Raw genomic sequence first — 14,744 nt, forward strand, 5'->3', positions numbered from 1 at the left:
GAGCCCGATGTGGGACTCGATCCCAGGACTCTCGGATCATGACCCAAGCCGAAGGCAGCCGCTTAACGACTGAGCCACCCAGGCGCCCTCCTATATTGTTTTAACCATGTTGAGATGAATATCTTGTCTCAGCCATTCCCATATTTTCCCAAAGCATAGGGTCCCTGTGGACCAGAACAGTGGTAGGTTGTGAGCAGAGGAGAGGAGTGTGCCAAACTTTTGTCACTATGTTCTCTGAAGTAGTTGTGCTCCAGCCCAGAGTTTCACACAATCGCTGAAAATTAGTCCTGAGGGAGGAGACCGAATTCTAGCTCTGCCCTTCAGTTCTGCTTCTTCATCTTTATCTCATAATAAAGTTTATCCCTAAAATTTGCTTCCCTTTCCTCAGTTATGCAGTAACACATCCATGAATGTCAGGAACAGTGTTGCTTACCTGAACAACAGCCAGACAAAAATGTCCTGATCCACATAAATCTGTTCATATGATTCAATGCCTGTGTACGCATTTGTATATCTTCTAGCTTATTGGAGGTCGGACCAGACTTTTTAAGTTGTCAAATATGATTTCATCATTTTACAGGTGGAAAACCAAGTATCAAAAGAGTTCAATTTTGACTTTTTGTTTGAAACAATGATCTAATCTAATAGCTCTTCTCATGCTCTAACCCAGGCCTCCCAACTGAAGAAGAAGTAAACATCTGATTTTAGGTGTCCAAAAACCTAGTAAATTTGTCTGCACAGCATGCAATTATGAAAGAACCTTTGCATCATATTACGCCCTTTTTGAATTGGAGTCCTTGGCCATACCCAATATTAGTCCTGTGCTGTGCCCAATCTGGATACACCTCTACCATTCCCCTCACATTTCCAGCATTTGGTCTTGATATTGAAATCATATTTGGCATACTGAAGCTTTCTAGAAAAATGACCCTAGATGATTATTTCATATTATTTGATTTTTAGGGGAACCCATATAAAATAACTTAAAAAGCATACCATGTGTTGATTTTATGCTTGATAATTATAATTATAAATCAAAATATTTTCTGAAAAAGTTTATGCAGTAGCAGAAGAATACTGATGACCATAATGCTTATTATTAACAGGGCATTCCTCAAAAATAATAAAACATACTGTAACACTTCTCAATGTCATAGGTGCACTGATTTGGGAGAAAATCTACAAAAACTCTTCTGGGACCCATATACAGAGATTTAGTTGAGTCACATATACTACTGCTTACATAAAACTGCCCATTTTTTGCTACCTCTATGCTGGTATGTGCACTTATCAAACTAAGTGCTTAAACTAGATTACACACTCAGGAAGTACTCTATGTATTGTCTAAGAGTGATTCCATATGTCCATGTATTTAGAAACAACCCTCTTCCCCAACATTTTGTTAATGTCAGAATAAATATAATCAGTTTATGGATGATAAGACAGATAAACTATATTTTTCACCTTGAACTTCATGTTTTGTTATAATTTTTTATGATGCATCAAGATTCTGCCTGAGTTATTATGTTAGGTCAAAATCCAGAGAAAAATATCATTAGTGACACAAGGCGTTCTCTCTAGCACACTAACAATTTTGAGTAGAAGAATTATGACAACGTGTTTCTCATATCTTCACATAGCATTCACACTCTGCCAACACTGGGCATTAAGAGGTTTATTTTTTATTTTTTAGAACTCAATTCTATTGTCAGAAATATTTGGAAATTGTCTTGGATTGGCAAAAATATTGCTGGCTGGCCTATTTTAAATTCTTCAACTAAAAAAAATAAATTCTTCAACTCAGTTACACTTATCATCTAGAAATGGCAGAACAGATTTAATACACAAGGCTTTTAACAGCATTTCCTCCAGATACAGCTAGCCCAGTGGTTCTAAAGTAGTAGGAAAAGAGCTAATTGAGGAGAGAAGGGAGCCTTTCAGAGCAAGATGAAGGGAGAAAAAGGTAGCAAACCGATGGAGTTAATGGATCAAAGTGCTAAGGAAGAACCAAAGGTGGAAAGAGAATTCCTCCTGGAGCAAACATGTGAAAATAGAACAATTATATCTTGACATTTGCAGGAAGAGAAAAATAAAGAGGATAATGTGTGAACAAAAATAAATGATAAATTTAGATCTTTCTTATTTCAAAGTTTTCTCTTTTGTTGACACACAAAGGTAAAATTATTAGCAATGCGTTCATCTACATGGCTAGAAGAAAAATATTGCAAGCAGTTATCTGCATACTAGTTATTGGTATATGTCTCAAAAGCCATGGATGCTTCTTTCATTTTCCTTTACCCACTGTGCTCAGCTGAGGATTTGCTGTAGAACCTTCAACAAATAAAATTGGATGAATGAGTAAATGGATAAAATCATTGTGCCTTGGTGCAGAGAATGGCAATAGTTCAGCCCTGACCAAGGAGGCCTTGTGCTTGAGCCCCAGCTGGAATTTTTCTTTTCAAATCAGAACTGCATTTGCTTTGAAGGGACAATACCCAGCAGCCTACACTCTCCCTGGTGAAGGAGAACATGACATTCGCCACAAGTGAGGAGTAACCTTTTCTTTCCGTGGAACTAGCACAAGCTTAACGGCTGACAGCAGAATTGTCACCATGCTCTTTAGGAAGACTAGTTTCTGGTGTATTTCTTTAGCTTGTCTACTGACTTTTGAGGGAGCAAAACAAAACTGGCCCAAGTGTTAATGTCAGATGATTACATTTGTCAGGCAAGATATTACTCAGGCATTATCGGGTCAATGATCTGACAAAAAGTCTCAGTTAACAAGGATTCACTGAACACCTACTTTGCACCATTAAAAACAACAACATGAAAACTGACTTAATGAGTTTATATTATCCAGAGACAAACATACATCTTCAAAGAAAATTATATTTCTTTGGGATATAGAGCATAATGCAAATATGAAGAAACTTCTATAAAAAGCAAAAAAAAAAAAAAAAAGAGCAGAGGTATCTTCTTCAATATCAAATTCAAAATAAAATTAAATCATTGCAATTAGTTTGTCATAAGACATCTCCCCCCTGCCATCCCAAACTGTTTAGGGTATTTAAAGACCAAACAAATAAAACATGGTTTTGGACTGTATCAGCCACACTAGTCATTGAATTCTGGAAATTCAGAATTACAGAATAATCACTACTGGTGATATGATTTTTAAAATTAAGTGTTTTGTCTTTCATTTATTCATTCAGCAAATATTTGAGAGTCAATCATAAGCTTTATGCTCTATTTAACATGACTATTACAGATTCACTGACTTCAAGATGTTCAAAATAAACATATAATTAAGTGAATATATTAAGTTTGGTAACAAAAAAAGGGGTAGGGTTTAGGAGATACCTAAAAAAAAGAGATTGGATGATCAAGGAAAACTTCCTGGAGGAGACAATTGGTGAGCTATGTGTACGATGGAGAGTAAAGGGTCTGAAGGAGGTAGCATATTTTAAAGGAATGGAGATAAGACCCTTTAAGATATTCAGCATTGTTAGAACATAAAACTGTGGGGCAGGATGTGGAGAAAACATCAACAGCCAAGGTCAATCCTTGCCAAAATCCAAGGTCAAACCTTGGCCAAAGGTGTCAAGACCCCACAAATCCCCTAAAATCATGTGAAGATGTTTTTCATTTTTATGTGTACTTTTTTCCTAGGGAGCCCATGGTTTTTACCAAAATCTTAAAATGATAGCCAAGTAGCCCATACACACAGGAAAATGTATTCAAAAACATTAGTGCTCAAAGAAAAGCAAATTAAAACTCCAAAGAGATACCATATCAAAATATGCAAAATTTTTAAAAAACTAAAAATATGAAATGTTTGTGCAGATATGGAGGAACTGGCGAATATAAAATGGTACAATCACTTTGGAAAATTACTGGTTTCCATTAGCGTAATCATACCACTATTTTATGACCCAGAGATTTTATTCTTATTCCATCCTCCATAAGGTAAGCGAATTTTTCCACCAAATTCATTGTGAAAAAATGTTCGCGGCACTGTCATTCACAGTTGCACTGAACTTGAAATAGCCTTAATGTCCATCAACAGAAGAATGGGTAAATAATTTGCAGCAGTATTGTGCTGCTGCTACAACAAATTACCATAAACTTAGTGACTTAACACAAATTTATTTTCTTACAATTCTAGAGCTCAGAAGTTCAAAACAAGTCTTTGGGGCTAAAATCAAGGTGTCAGTAGGGCTGGTTCTTTTCTGGGCCCCAGAAGAGAAGCTGCTTCTCCTCTCTTCCAGTTTCTAGAGGCTGTGACATTCCTCAGGTCTTGACCGTGTCACTTCAATCTTGGCTTCCATCATCACAGCAACTTCTCCCTTATTTTTACCTTCTGCTTCCCTCTTCTAAGGATCTTTGAGATTAAATTGGATCCACCAGAATAATGCAGAATAATTCCCATCTCCAGATCTTTAACTTAATCCTATCTGCAAAGTCCCTTTTGAATGTAAGGTAACATCATCTTAGGTTCCAGGCATTAGGACACAGACATCATTGGGATGCCATTATTCAGCCTAACATACAACTGTTTATCATTTATTCTTATAATGGAATAGCACTCAGCAATAGAGGAATAAATTATCCATATACACAAAAATATGGATGAATCTCATAATGTTGAACAAAAGAAGGTGGTTATATAGAATATGGTTTATTCATATGAAGTTCAAGGCTAAACTAACCTGTGGCTATAGAAGTCAAAATAGTGGCTACCACTGGTGGTGATAGTAACTAGAGATCAGCCTTGAGAAAGTTTATGGAGTGGAAATGTTTTATATATTGATATGATGTGTGATTACCATACATAACTAAATTTAAAAATATCCATTTTCTTTTCAGTACTTGGGTTCTTCTTCTTCTACTTTAACAATTTATTCTTACTATGTCTGACCCAGAATACTTTAACCTGGTTTTCACAACTACACATTTGCTATTTCTCCTATGATTCCTATTTATTCAATGGCACACATTTCTGTTGGTTTCTCGGGAAGAATGATTTGGAACTCTCTGTCAGCCTCTGTGTCAGGGTCCCCAAGATGACCCACAGGCTCCATTATTTGCTAGAAGTACACAGAGGATTCAGAAAAGTGATTATCTTCATGGTTATGGTTTATTATAATAAAATGATACAAAATCAGCAAAGGGAGGGGTGCCTGGGTGGCTCAGATAGTTAAGCATCTGCCTTCAGCTCAGATCATGATCCCAGGGTCCTGGGATCGAGCCCCGAGTTGAGCTCCCTGCTCAGCGGGGAGTCTGCTAGTCCTTCTCCCTCTGCCGTTCACCCTGCTCGTGTTCTCTCCGATCTCTCTCTCTCAAATAAATAAATAAAATCTTTAAAGAAAAAAATCAGCAAAAGGAAAATGCAATTGTAAAAAGTCCAGGAGAAATTAGATGCAAACTTCCAATGCTCCTCTCTCAGTGAAGGAGTATAAGACACACTTAATTCTCCCTAATATGTATGAAAACATTATGCAAAGTATTGCTAATCATGAAAGCTCATCAAAGCCATGGTGTCCAGGGTTGTTAGGGTTGTTATAAGGAGCCTGTCACGTAGGCATGTAGCTACTCAGATTCCAACATCACCAACAATGCCCAACCTCACAAAAACATAAGGTTGCATGCATAAAAAACCCACTCTTTTTAGGCAGAATATTTCAAAGGCTCAGAGGTTATCTCCAGGAGACACCAAAAGTCAGTCCTGAATACATGCCTTCTTTTGGAACATGCAGGGTTTGAGCAAGCCAGGCCCGATAGTAAGCCTTCACTGCCTACCCTCATTTTGAACCAATTAGGTTCAAGCACAGTAAATTTTGCCTATGATATGTCTCTTAGACCCAGTGTCTCTTCTCTATTTTCCTGGTCCCTACAGGACTCTCACACCTTACCTTCAGTTATCTGATACATTCTCATAGCAACCACAAAGCCCCTTCGACCACCATTTCTCACTCACTCAAATAGATCTTCCACATCCTTGCTAGAGGTATCACTCTAAAAATCAAATTTGATAACATCCCTGCTCCTCTTAAAAGACCACGCCATTGACAATAATCTTAATATTCATCATTCATAGAGTATTATGTATCTTTTAAAAACAATGTACAATTCTACTCATTAAATTGGAGAGTATATTCAATATATTTGTAAATAGAAAAAGCAAGGGACAAAACACAAATTATATTCTTGTGTGTGCATGCACACGTGTGTACACTTCTATGGAAAAGCCTGGAGAAGCTGCCCCCAAATATTACCAGTAGTTATCTCTGGGTGATTTAGAAAACTGGTGACTTTGTTTTCTTTGGTATATCGTATAAATGCTCTGATTTTTTTTTAATGGGCATGTGATAATTTAAAACAAAAACACAAGAAGGTTATTAAACATATCTGTGGTTCTCCAGTGGCTCAAAATTTCTTAGCAGTTTGAACTGCTTTGTATGGATTAAAAGTCCACACTTTCAAAGTGGCCACACCTGACTTTTACATCTTCTTTTCCTGAAACTTCAAACCATGAATTCTGCTCTGTAGTCATAATGAACTTACTGCAACTCCCTGGGTACTTTGCTTGGTCAGCCCTTGATGCCTCTACATTTTTGCTTTTATGCCAGGCATGTCTGTCTCTTCTTCATCTGGAAACTACTTTTCCTTCAAAAGCCAGATTAAATGTTACCTCCTCTGAGAATACTGTGAATATTTTCCCAATGTCCCAGGCAGAATTAAGACTCTTCCTCCTGTTGTTCTCACAGCATTTTGTCAACATGTGTTCTATAAATTTAGTACATAAAATTTAACCGTATTTTGTCCATTTTTCTCCACTAGATCTTGAGTTGTTAAAATCAAGAATGCTCTTGTATGCATATATTTATTTCAAGAGTTTTCCACAGTGCCTGCTTTTAATACTTTTTTTTTCTTAAATTGAAGTGTAGTTGAAATACAAGATTATTTTATTTTCACATGTACAACATAGTGATTCAACATTTTTATGCATCATGAAGTGATCACCACAATAAAACTAGATACTTAAATAAGAAATAATCCCTTTCCATGGAGATAAGGCAGAGAAATAACGTATAGACTGTAAAAATCAATGATCATATTTTCCACCAACTATTACAGTTTGTGAAGTTTCATTTTTTCTTATGGCAAAGAAATGTTTTTCTTTCCGTTAAGAAGACAAAATTCAGTAGGTTATACAGGTTTGATTTGTGCCTTTAGATGGTGCCGTTATGTACAATATTTGATCTGATGTCCAATGTCCTTGACATTTATGTCTAGGTCTCCTATATTCAAATTTCTCTTAAAATCAAATATTGCTCAATTTTGCCATCCAGTTTCTGTGCAGTAATTGATGGACAAGGATAAATAAAATTCCAGTAAGAAGGAATTCTACATTATATTTTTCCTTGGCCTATGTTGCTGGATTAAGGTATCTGGAGTTGCCTATTTCTCCTTTATTTTTCACTATCAAGTAAAACAATTTGTCCAGAATTTCTAGGAAATTCCACCCACATGAATATCCCAGTCATTATCTTAAATCCCAAGCTAAGTCTTTAGTTAAATCTAAGATGTCTGTTGGATAACATTCATCTCCATGATGAAGAGTCATGGTTAGGACTAAGATTAATTAGAATAAGGGAGGATGCACTAAGAGACTTAGAGAAGCATGTTTCAGACTCCAAGATTCAGCGTGAGATGGGAGAAACAGACTAGGATCAAAGGTTTAAGTATAACTGTGAGTTTTTATATCTATTTATCAACACATAATTTACAAATGTGTGATGGTTTATTTTATGTGTCATTTTCACTGGGCCATAGAATGGCCAAATAGTTAATCAAATATTATTAGAATGCCCAAATATTTAATCAAATATGAAATATTATTATATACCTGAGAGTGTGTTTTGCGATGAGATTAACATCTGAATCTATAGATATGAATAAAGCAGATTGCTCTTCCTAATGTGGGTGGATCTTATCCAATCATCTGAAGGCCTGAATAGAATAAAAAGGCTAATTCTCCCACCCAACTGCCTTTGAACTGGACATTGGCTCTTTTCTGCCTTTTCACTCAGATGAAAACATTGGCTGTTCCTGGGTCATGAGCTTGCTGCCTTTCCTTCATACTGGGATTGCACCATCAGTTCTAGTTCTTAGGTCTTTGGACTTGGACTAGATCTACGGCTCTTCTAAGTCTCTAGCTTGCTAATTCACCCTGCAGCTCTTGGGACTTATAAGCCTCCATGATCGTGTGAGTCAATTCCTTGTAATCAATCACTCTCCTTCTCTCTCTCTCTCTCTCTCTTTATATATATATCTATATCTCTCTCTCCAGATATATTTACATCCATCTCTATCTCTATAATTATATATCCTGTTTCTCTAGAGAACTCAACTCATACAATATGATTTAGTAAGTTTTATTTTATGTGGTGGTATTGACAAATAATTCAGACCCACTGGTAAAGCTCTAAACAGGACCCACTTACATTTATTATTAAATCATGTTGTTTCAATCAATACATAATAAACTAAAAGCAACATTTAGTTGGGAAAGAAAAAAAATGTTACTTCATTTTTTTTGTGTAGCATTATAACTTTTGTAAAACATAGTGCTTTTAAATGTAATTTTGTATACTTATTGTTTTATGCTTTCATAGGATAAAGGAGAAAAAGAGCCCAGAAATAATTTTTTAAAAAAAAGAAAAACTTATTTTTATTAAATGCTTGAAAATATACTACAATATTTCATAATTAGGTCAGGTAAATGGATATGGTCTTTTAAAAGAGTAAAAAAAGACAAAAGAAAATGGAGCAAAAGATACCAGAACTTCAAAATTTGTATCTGTCAATAGTAATTTTGAGTTTTTTATTCCCCCCGGTTAGAACTAATATTGGAACTGAGACTACAGTGCTTCTCTGCCATGATGTTTTAGCTCTATCCCTCAACATTCACACTACAGGCAAAGAGTAAAACAATTTAACCCTTGATTGGCACCAATTTTTGTATTAGTTATCTATTCCTATAAGACAATCTGCCTCAAAACTTAGTAGCTTATAGGTTATAACATGCTCATTTTTCCTATTTTAGGATTATCTGGATCAGCTGAGTATGTTGTTTTGCTTTGTTTTATATATATATATATAACTTCAGGGCAATATATATATATATAAACTGTCTCAAGTGTGTGGGTGTCTGGGGTCAACTGGTATGTTAGTGATGGTCATAATGTCTTGGCCTCACTCACGTTTCTGGCAATGAGCATGAAGTTAACTAGAGCACTTTAACTTTGCTGTACACGGTTTCCCACACTTTTGCAGGCTTGCGTAGGCTCAAGTTTCAAAGTGGACAAGCACTTTTCAAATCTCTGTTCATGTTACCTTTTTTATTGTTCCATTCCCCAAAGCAAGTCACACAGCCAAGATTTGGGTTAGTAAATAAGGGGCATACCCAAGGGTAGTAGAAACAAAGAGGGGAAGAGTCTGTGACTCTTTTCAACCTATACTTTGAAAGAAGAAAATATGTATACTAAATAGTAGAATAGACACAGTTGACAGATATAACAGAGAATTATGCCAGGAAGAGTGATAGGGGATGCTTTCCATATGGAGTGACCTGAAAAGGCTTCTTTCAGACCTGAATTCCTTTATTCTATTTTCAAAGTCTTTCCTCAGCTTTCTTATAGATTCTGTGAGCTACCGGGTATATTCCCAATAAGACTTTTTGCTTATATTAGCCAGACTCCTTTTCTATGGTTTCCATAAAGAATTCTGACTGGTACTATCTGGAGTTGGCCAGACCACAAGACCTGGAGACACAGTCCTCCACAAGACTGCCCTCATTTTTGGCATGAACTGCAAATTCAAGTTCCCCAAACCGCCTTCACTTTCAGTAATTCACTAGGACTAACAGAATACATCAAAAGCGGTTATACCCATGGTTATGGTTTGTTACAGGGAAGAGAGATATTAAAATCAGCCAAAGGAAGAGACACATAGGGCAGAGTCTGGGAGAGTTCAGACACAAAGCTTTTGTTGTCCTCAGGGCACATTACTCTACCGATGTTGATGTATCACAGCATGCGTGGAATATTGTCAACCCAGAAAGTTCACTCGAGCTTTGGAGTCTGGAGTTCATATTGGGGATTCATTAAGTAGGCATGATTGATTGGTTAACTTTCCCACATGGTCAGTCCCCACTCTCTGGTGCCCTAGGAGTCCATGTGATATCTTGTGATCTGAGAGGCCCTCCCTGCATCATCTTGTAGCATAAAGTATCAGATTTTCAAATGTGGTTCCAGGGGCTTATCATGAAAAATAAAGATCATTCAATCACTCTGGAAATTCCAAGGGTTTTGAAGTTAACTCTAGGAACCAGGGATACCTGCCATTCCTCTCTATGGACAAGACCAAATTCTTTACTACACAGGCACAAATGTATACATGTTTAAAAAATTATATGCAACTAATGAATCATTGAATATTATATCAAAACTAATGATGTACTATATGTTGGCTAATTGAATTTAAATTTAAAAAAATTAAAACAAGTACCATATTCTTACTTTAGTGAATTTAACAATAAATATTCAAAGAAGAAAACTAAAATCATCCTATATTTCAACACCTGGATACAATCACTAGCTAAACTTTTTTTTTTTTCCCTAGGATTTTGAAATCAGATGGTGTATGCAGCTTCATGTTCTGCTTGTGACACAGGCATGAATGGACTTGCTCAGACTCCATTTTACCCTGTCTTCATTGGCAGTGGTTGGAAAGCTAAAAACTACATTTGTGAGACTCCTTTGCAGTAAAGGTTTCGAGTTAAGATACAGTCATGTGAAATTTGGAATTCAGAGATGATATGGAGGTCCTTTTCTGCAGCTATGTTAGCCGAGAAGCGATTCTGAAAATCACGAATATTTGCGGCACTAGACCCCAGGTTCTAGTGCCTGGTAACCAGCCTCACATATGTGAGGCCATTGTGAAAGCAACAGTGAGAGAGGCAGTAAGGAGCGCTGACTTCCTATGTCTGCCGCAGATTCTGTGCCAGGATGGTAAAACCAAAAAACGCTGGAGGGTTTAGGGACATCAAATCTGTTATCATTTAAAAATAATTTTGTAAGCACCTAATTCCTAGTACTAAATCCTTTCTGTATCATGTCCTTGGAGTGATTTCTATTTCCAGCTCTGAAACTTGAGTGAAAGCATTTGTAAGTTTATTTTTTTTTATTTTTATTTGAGTATACTTGATGACACACAGTGTTACATTACTTTCAGGTACACAACATAGTGATTTGACAACTCTGTATGTTATGCCATGTTCACCACAAGCGTAACTACCGTCTGCCACCCTACAACGCTATCACAATACCATTGACTGTATTCCCTATGCTGTGCCTTTTATTCCTGTGACTTATTCATTCCATAACTGGAAGCCTGTATCTCCCACTCCCCTTCACCCATTTTGCTCTCCCCACCTACCCTCCTACAATAATCAGTTTGTTCTTCATCTTTACAGGTCTTTTTTGTTTGTTATTCATTTGTTTATTAAATACCACACATAAGTGAAATCATATGATAAAAATTATAAATGTTTTTTCCAATCATTAAAATATTCTTGAGAAAAATGATTTTAAATACCAACTTAAAAGATCCTTCTATGCTGTTCATCTCTCTTCAGGAACTAACTTCTAGAATCAATTTAGAAAATTTTAAAGAATTTTATTCATTTATTTCTTCTGGAATCTGGGTTACCAGGATTGTTTTTTTTTTTTTAAAGAACTGTGTATATTTAAACTTCATACATAATACATGAATACTTAGAAAAAGTTTGGATTTTCTGGTTTTTCCTACAAAAACTCTGGAATAAATCAAGTAATAGAAACATACTTATATTTTTCAAATTTTCTATGATATCATTTATCATTTATCTTTGTTTAAGCAAGCAAACCTTAGGAAACATGTGAAGGATATTGCCATGAAATTGTGCTCTCATAAACTACTCAATTTCCGTAAGTTTTATTTTAGTTATCCACATACTATAAGTACAAAAATTTTCTTAATAAATTTTGTAATTATTATTATTCAGTACTCTACATCTTACCTATTTATGCCTACCAGATCTATAAAGATCAAGAAGATTAGTTTTCAAATCTTGGACTATCTACCTGTATCTGTCACTTTCTCCTCATATTTGTAGATCATAGACATATAGGTAGATAAATATAAAATTTCCATATAAATAAGAGATGAATATAAAAATGGATAATTTTATTTTCTTGAACTCTGCATTTTTATAGAGGATAGAACACATCCAGCCACATATTAGTATTTCAACTTTTCAATATTTCCTGTTTTAAAATTTGACCAGAATCCACACAGTACAAAGTTTCTGTTATTTCAAGTCTTATAATAAAAAAAAGTATTGAAAAGCTCCAGTTGAGACACGTTGAAAGAAAAATGTGTTGTCAATTCTTCAAATTTTAAATTAACAGCAGATATTTTAATCACAGTTGCCAATAAGTATAAAACCATCTTTTTCTCAAAAAAGTCTGTTAATAAGAGTGAACTAGAACAAGATATGTGGGAAAACAATTAAAAAATGTTTTGTTTGCTTTTTAACATAATTTTCAGAACAATGAATTCTATTTTATTATTTGGGTTCCCATGACTCTGGCCTTAGATTATACAATTAAAATAGTTGCTTGAACCAGTCTTAAAATGAGCCTTCACATTTATGTTTTCTTTTTTTTTTTAATTTTTACGTTCATTTGCCATACTTCCGTTCTATCTTGCCTCATCTTTTTTTTTTTCTCTCTTTTTTTAAGAGACAGAAGGAGAACAGGAGCAGGGGAGGGGCAGAGGGAGAATCTCAAGCAGACTCCCTGCTGAGCATGGAGACTGACACAAGGCTCTATCTCATAAGCCTGAGATCATGACCTGAGCTGAAATCAAGAATTGGACTTAACCGACTGAGACACCCAGGTACCTCTGCCTCATCTTATACTTCATCCCTATCTATTCCATTTCTGTTTCCCACTCAACCTGTATTCTCTCTTGACCAATGCTTGTATCCCATCCTCACTTCCCTAAAATATTCTAACTTTAATGTATTCGTACACTTCTTAATGTGCCAAATGCTGTTCTGTTTTACATACATTAATTCATTTAATTCTCAAAGCAACTCTTTAAGTTAGATGTTATTGTTAAACTTACTTTATTTTTTAAAATTTTTATTTTTTAGTTTACTTTGAGAGGAGAGAGCACATGTGAGCAAAAGCAGGGGGAGGACCAGAGGGAGAAGCAGACTCCCCACTGAGCAGGGAGCCCCATATGGGCCTGGATCCCAGGACCCTGAGATCATGACCTGAGCCAAAGGCAGACGCTTAACTACCCAGGCACCCTGTTAAACTTATTTTAAAGACGAGTAAACTGACGCTCAGATAAGTGAATTTCCAAAGACCATGCAGCTGGCAAGTGGGAGAGCCAGGTTTGGAAGTCATGCTCTCAGGTTCAGATTCTGACTTTGCTCCTATGAGGACACATCCCTCAAAGCCCGGCCTAGAAGTTACAGAGCAGTGTGTCAGTCTTAGGCTCTTCCTGGCTTCCCGTATGCAGGTCATTGTTCTACACATTCACTCAGTGAAACCTAAACCTAACAATGGGTGTGCTGCTTGCTAAATGGCAGGCTTGGTTGGGCTGATGACTTAGCTCTAGTAGTGCTCAAATCTGCTGGGGGCGGGGGGTGGTTAGGTATTATTTTCTTGTCAACAAATGAGAACATGGAAGCAAATATAAATTATTACTTTGCACATTTATAAACATTGGCTCTTGGATTCACACATATATATGGCTGACTCCAAAGTGTCTACCTTTAACCTCTAATCTCTAAAGCAAAAACACCTTTTCTTTTGAAGCCCAAACCATTCATATTCACCAGCTTCTTCTCCCTTCTCACTAACATTACAATAATCCCATCTTCCTGCTTCAAAGTTTTCCTTCCAGACTGATTCACTGCAAAGATTTCAGCCATTCGCTCTAACTTTATGTTTATTTTACTGCCCCCCCATAAAGCTAACACTTCTATGTTTTCGATCTCATATATCCATTTATTATCAAGTAGTTGAGAATATGATAGTCTGCACTGAGCACTGAGAATATAAATGTGACCAAGAGAGATGTGCCTGATGCCCTCATAGGGCTCACAGTGGGAGTATAAACCAATATGTAGACTTCTATTATACACAATGATAGGTCCAGTACCAAGTAGCTCCTATAACATTCCCATCAATTTTCCCTTCATTTCTTATATCTTCAATGTATATTTTCATTACCTGTATTTTCTGTAAACTATTTACTGTAGTTTATAAATATGTCCAGGTCTTCTTGTACTATAAAGACAGAACCAAAATTTATCCTCAGTTTTGCTATAGTACTGAGCTCTTGTCCTCTCTCCTTCTCCACCAAATATTTTCAAGAATAGACTAATGACATTAAATTAACTTCTTTGTCATCTACTCATTTCTTGATTCCTCTGAAGATCTGGCTTGTATTACAACTACTCTATTGACATTTCAGGATGATTTTGCATTTTGGTAAGGCTCTTGAAAAGAGTTTCCTTTTTATGAACATATGTATAATGTATCTTTTCCATAGTATAAGACCCATACTAAAGTTTATATTGCCCAAAGATCAACTATACTTCCTTCCATCAGGAAGTATAG

General features: G+C 35.9%; 1 long non-coding RNA gene across 2 annotated transcripts in view; it reads left to right on the forward strand.

Annotated features, from left to right (window-relative positions):
• The window catches only part of LOC118542020 (uncharacterized), a 102,849-nt gene that overhangs the window by 52,401 nt on the left and 35,704 nt on the right, over window positions 1-14,744 (forward strand). For both annotated transcript variants that reach the window (XR_013446306.1, XR_004920380.2), the window contains one exon: window positions 12,849-13,005. This is a non-coding gene — a long non-coding RNA (uncharacterized LOC118542020). The remainder of the gene's footprint in view (window positions 1-12,848; window positions 13,006-14,744) is intronic.

This window comes from Halichoerus grypus, chromosome 3 (genome assembly GCF_964656455.1).
Source record: "Halichoerus grypus chromosome 3, mHalGry1.hap1.1, whole genome shotgun sequence".
NCBI lineage: Eukaryota > Metazoa > Chordata > Mammalia > Carnivora > Phocidae > Halichoerus > Halichoerus grypus.